Here is a 6,020-nt window from a genome sequence, read left to right on the forward strand (position 1 = left end):
GATCGGTTCGTCTCCCCGGACGAACTGCCGCCTATCCTACGATCGGATCGGCCCGCTTGTCGAACGGCCGCTCGTCTCATCGTACCTTCGATAGAGAGGTAGCATGCGCATCAGTTCCGACGAGTATACTCGCCGAGCCGCACCCCCTTTTCTTCTTAGGCCTAGATGGACGATGGAAGGATGATGGTGTGTTGGGATGAAGACCTTGCCCTCTATTTATAGTGCCCTGGCCGAAGTCTAGGCTCCAAAAGGAACCTGTCCATCAAGGCCCTTCATTCGTGCACGTTCGGACATGCCTGTCCGTCCGTGCCTGTCCGGCCATGCCCGTTCGGTCATGCCTGTTCGGTCATGCCGTCCCATGACCGTCCATGAGCTTCCCAGCTGGCCTGGATACTGTCCACCACAGTCCAGCTGGCCGAGCTTAGTCAAGCTGACGCTAGCTGGACGCTAGTTGGACGAGCTGATACTAGGTTGCCTAGCTGTCCGCAGCTGGTCCATAGCTGTCCGCAACTGGCCTATAGCTGTCCATAGCTGGCCGATAGCTGTCCGCAGCTGAACTACTGGTTCATCGAGCTTGTTCAGCTCATTCATCTCGTATTCCAGCTATTTGAGCTAGTAGCTTAGCTACTTAAGCTCATATAGCTATCGATTTCCTCAAAACAAACTGCCCCCCCCCCTTTAGGATCGCGGGACGCGGGCGTTACAGTAACTGGATTGATTTTCTCCTGAGAAGCAGCTCGATCGGGTACTCGACCACCTACTCGGTCGAGTGAGTGGTCGAGTGGTGCGTCGAATTCAAAGGTGTTTTCATTCTGAGTTTCTTCTTGTTGGAAACCCTCCCCCTCTTGAATCCCACTGTCCTCAGTGTTGGGATGTGCTCCTAGCCGTGTTGGTAAGACTCTTCCACTGCAAAGATTGATAGCATTGGCAAATTCAGTACTTTGCACAATAGCGTTGCCCTTGTGATGGTCATGCTTTGGGGCAGAAGCTTGTTTATTCTCCATAGTCATAATCCTGGATGTCAGTGTGTCAAACTTGGCATGAAGTTCACTGTAAATATCATCTATCCTCTTGTTCAGCTCAGCAATTCTATTTGCTGCCTCAATCTTGTAACGCCCGCGATCCTGAATAGGATCATAGGCCATGGCTTGGTCCGGGATGGTAGGGTGAACTCGGTCAAGTCGGGAAAGATATACTCGTTAGCACGGTCAACGGGGAAAAACGAGTCAAGTATGGGACAAGGATTGGTCAGCTCCGGACAGCTCCGGGCCAGCTCCGGACAGCTCTTGGCCAGCTCTGGACAGCTTGTGGCCAGCTGCGGTCAGCTCGGCCAGCTAGTGCCAGCTCTACCAGCTGCCAGGGAGCTCGACCCAGCTCGACCCAGCTCGACCAGCTGGACGACAGTGGACAGTTCACTGGCCAGCTGGGAGCTCGGGACCGAAAGGGCACGGCCTAATGGCCATGGCCGAACGGGTACAGCGAGCGTACATGAGCGAACAGGAGTGAATGAACGGATTCGTCCGAAGGGTGGGGCCAAAACCACGGCCCAGGACCCTATATAAAGGGGGCGCTCCTCTCATTCTGAAGACACGATCGGATACAGAAAAATACACCAAAAACTCGAGAGTACGAGTAAAGATCAGGAAGAAGGATCCGAGAGATAAAGAGTTCGGCGAGAAGGGTAATAAGGGTCAGAGGTACGGTACAGTACCGTCCATATAGGCTCTGGGAATTGGGGTAGTGCATCAAACATAAGCATAAGTAATGCTTCGGATAGTCCGGTTGGTCAGAGGAAAGGGGGTACGGCTCGGAAGTGGATCGGGAACCGCCAGGTTCACCGTGAACCAACCGAACTGATGCGCATGCTACCTCCCTACCGATCAGCGTACCATCCGGGGTGTCCAAGTACGGACAAATCGGGCGGAGAAAAGTAAACGCGACTTGGCGGTTGGACAGGGATCGGTACAGACCCCCAGTACACCATCTGAACTGATGCGCGGGATAACTCCCTACCGGCCGACCTCTGTACTGGACGGTTATTAGTACCTAGCGTGCATTGCATGACATGTACAGCGGAAAAGGGAATGTTATTGATGCCTACTTGGTTTCAGGAAAGGAGGGTGATCGCGGGAAAGGAAGTGCTTAGGCGCGGGACTCATGGCCGGGAAGATGAGTGGTGGTGTGAAGGGTAGATAGGATCGATTATACAGCTTGTACTAGCTTATTATGCAAACTCATAAGTTGTATTGAATCCTTTGATTACTTAATGAATATCGAATGTTTACTTACTCTAAGTATTATATCATAAGGATTATGTATGAATCACAGAATGTGCAAACGAACATTGTTTAAAGGAATGGGCCCTAAAATATGACTAAGTAGTGTAATGGGACGGGAGAACCTCTCCGGACATAGATGGCCGGGGATGGGGTCTTTCAAGTTGGTATCAGAGCATGCTTGGTTCTAGGACCGGTAGTGCGGGTTTGGGGCATCACCACTCATCGGCTTCATGGGATCTTGCGGTAGTTGTTCTTACTGTTTGCGGTTTGTTAATTTAGCCATGACTAATGCATAATTTTGCAGATGGGTAAGAGCAGTAAGGAAAAGAAAAGAAAAGGCAAGGAGGTGGCCGATGGGACCATGGACGCGGAGACTATGGTCGATGCGGACGTAGGGAACACGGACACCCTGATTGCAGCTGGACCTAAGGCTGGAGAAAAACAACCGGATAATGATAAGCCGGAGAGTAGCGGAGCTACGGACGTGAATAGGCAACCGAATGTTGTACCATCGTCCCAGGAACAGTGGGAAACGATGAAGGCCATGATGGCACAGCTGGACGTGCTCACAAAGGCGTTGGTACCGGATCCTGTGGTACCAACGGTACGTAGCAAGATTGTTTCGGGGACCATTGGGGTAGGACCTGGAGATTCTCTGAGAAAGAGAAAGGACTACCTTGATGCACTAGAGCATGTCACGAGGCTAAAGACAAAACATTTCCCGGGTAGTACGGACCCGATTGTGGCTGACGAGTGGAGGAGTCGACTTGTAAGGAACTTCAACTCCACTCGCTGTCCGGAGGAGTATCAAAAGGACATTGCTGTCCATTTCCTGGAAGAGGAAGCCCATGACTGGTGGGTATCAGTGGACAAACGTACAGGTGGTCAAGTCCTAACCTATGCGGACTTTGAGATAGAATTCAACAAGAAATTCTTTCCCCCGGAGGCTTGGGACCAACTGGAAAGCGAGTACCTGAACCTGGTACAAGGGGAGATGACGGTACGCGCGTATGACGTTGAGTTCAGTCGCCTTAGGCGCTCTGTGGGAAAGGAAATTGAGGATGAAAAAGCACAAGTACGTCGCTTTATCCATGGACTAAGGGTGGACATCCGCAACCATTGCATGAACGGTGTCTTTAACTCGGTCGTGGAAGTGGTCGAAAGGGCGGCCATGATTGAAGCTGGGATAGAGGAAGAGAAACAGCTCAAACGCGAGAAAGTTTCTTCTCGTTCGACCCACCCAGCCAAAACCACCGACCGAAAGAGGAAGTGGGACAAGGTGGATAACGTAAGGTCTGAACCCAAGTATGGAGAGTGCAAGACTTGCGGAAAGTACCACAGCGGTTCTTGCTGGAAGGCCATGGGTGCATGCGGACGCTGTGGAAGTAAGGACCATGAGATCCGAAACTGTCCAAGGATGGACAATGGCAATGGGCCAAGGACCTGCTACTTGTGCGGGAAGGAGGGACATTTTAAGAGGGAATGTCCAAAGCTTGATCAACAGGGAAACCGTGGCAAGGAAACTTTACCGCCACCACCAAAGAGACACGTTGTTGCACCACGCGTGTATGAGCTGTCTGAGGAAACTGCCGATGGGAACTACAGGGCGATTACTGGTATGTAACGAGAACCCTTTTTAGTTCAATTCGTGCATTACATAGCATCATGGTGCATGTCTATGGGGGATAAGGGTACTTAGCATTCTAGAGGAATGTGTAGGGACCTTAAGTATAGGTGGTGTGGAAACGCACACCTTGTTTGATTCGGGGGCCACACACTGTTTTGTGAGCCCAGAAATGATAGGGAAAGGTGGGTTCCAGAGAGAACCAAACACCGAATATGGATTGGTCCGAGCAGCCGGCGGGTAGGTGATGTTCCGTACGGTGTGGTTCGCGGCATCTCGGTCATTGTCAATGGTGTGGATATGCCCACTGACCTAATCATTGTGCCACTCATGAAACATGATGTTATCTTGGGGATGGACTGGTTGGGAAAGTACAAAGCTCACATCGACTATCACCGAGGGAGAGTAAATTTTGAGGGAAAGGAAGGAACATTGAGATTCCAGGGAATAAGATCAACTTCGGGAAGTTTGATCATCTCAGAAATCCGGGCGGAAAGGATGCTGGAGAAAGGTTATGAGGCATACTTAGCCACAATCACAACAAAGGAAGTTGGGGAAAGGATGCCGGGGATGGGGTCTTTCAAATCTTCCCATTGGTTTGCCTAATCAACAGCTGTTGTATCATTGCTCTTAGGTCTTGTTCCTGGCCTTGGTTAGTCTGAAACCCTGGTGGGGGACACAATTGGGGCTGGAACACTTGTTGATGCTGCTTGGGTGCATAGTTTTTCTGTTGTTGAGGCTGAGGAGGTGGATAGACTTGGTCTTGAGGGTTGGCTACATTGGTACTCCTATAAGAGAGGTTGTTCTGCTTGAATCCTCCACCTTGGTTGTAGCCTTTGTATCCTCCTCCTTGGTTCTGCATATAACACAACTCAGCAAACTCCCTATCTCCTTCTTGGACTGGAGCTTCTTCTTCACCAATGAAGTGACTGGTTTTTGACTGGCTTAGGAGAATCTTGTCAAGCTTCTCATTGACCATCTTTAAATCCTGCTTGTATTTGTCCTCTTGATCAGTGGAGGGGATCCTCATGGTTCTATCATAATCTTCATTATAATTACCATCTGACTGAGCAAGGTTCTCAACCAATTCCCATCCTTCTTCCACATTCTTGTTGAGGAAGTTGTCATTTGAAGTTGTATCAAGAAGCATTCTTATCTTGGGAAGCACTCCTCTATACAAAGTGCTTAGAAGGGACTCATCGCTGAAGCCATGGTGAGGACACTGAGTCTGGAATCCTTTAAACCTCTCCCAAGCTTCACAAAAGCTCTCATTATTCCTTTGAGCAAACCCAGAAATTTCATTCCTCAACCTAGCAGTCCTTGCATTGGAGAAGAACTTGGCCAGAAAAGCTTTCTTGCATGCATCCCATGTGGTTATAGCTCTAGTAGGAAGAGTCTTCTCCCATAGATGAGCTTTGTCTCCAAGGGAAAATGGGAATAGCCTTAACTTGAACCCATCTTCACTTACTCCATTGATTTTTGTGAGTCCACATATTCTGTCAAACTCATCAAGGTGATCTAGAGGATCCTCCATTGGCAACCCATGAAATTTGTTGGCTTGTATCATGGAGATCAATCCACTCTTGATTTCATAATTATTATTGGCCACAACAGGAGGCACAATACCAGCTCTTTGGTTGTGTGTGTTAGGTGCATCCCCAGCACCAATGTGTCTAGGTCTATGATCATGGTTATCTGGCTGCTCCATGACTACTTGTTCTTCTTGTTCTTGAACTACTCTTCTTTGCTTATGTCTCAAACCCTTTTGTAGCCTGTGGATGTTGTCAATAGGCCTTTGAAGACTGTCTTTGCCTTTTGACCTTGTGTGCATCAACAAACTCGAGTACAGACTCAAACAGGTACACGGTCGAGTCGACTGGGAAGTGATGGCTATTTGGATCCGGCTTCTGACTCGATCAAGTGCTCGATCACTGCTCGGTCGAGTGGTGGTCGAGTGGGTGGTCGAGTGGGTACCTGAAACTCAAAACAGCCAAGCAAAAGAAGATTCGAGTTCATTAACTTCACAAGTGTATAAGCGAACTTAATCTTAGACTAATAATTATCCTAAATGTCACAAAACAAACTCAAATGGGCAACGGCGCCAAATTGAAACAAGT

General features: G+C 49.2%; 1 non-coding gene across 1 annotated transcript; it reads left to right on the top strand.

The window, feature by feature from the left end:
- Positions 1-5,108: 5,108 nt before the first annotated feature.
- Positions 5,109-5,215, top strand: LOC147945132 (small nucleolar RNA R71). Its single transcript, XR_015597820.1, has one exon. It is a non-coding gene; the product is annotated as a small nucleolar RNA R71 (small nucleolar RNA).
- Positions 5,216-6,020: the final 805 nt, after the last annotated feature.

Source organism: Camelina sativa, chromosome 4 (assembly GCF_030686135.1).
Source record: "Camelina sativa cultivar CO46 ecotype springtype chromosome 4, ASM3068613v1".
NCBI lineage: Eukaryota > Viridiplantae > Streptophyta > Magnoliopsida > Brassicales > Brassicaceae > Camelina > Camelina sativa.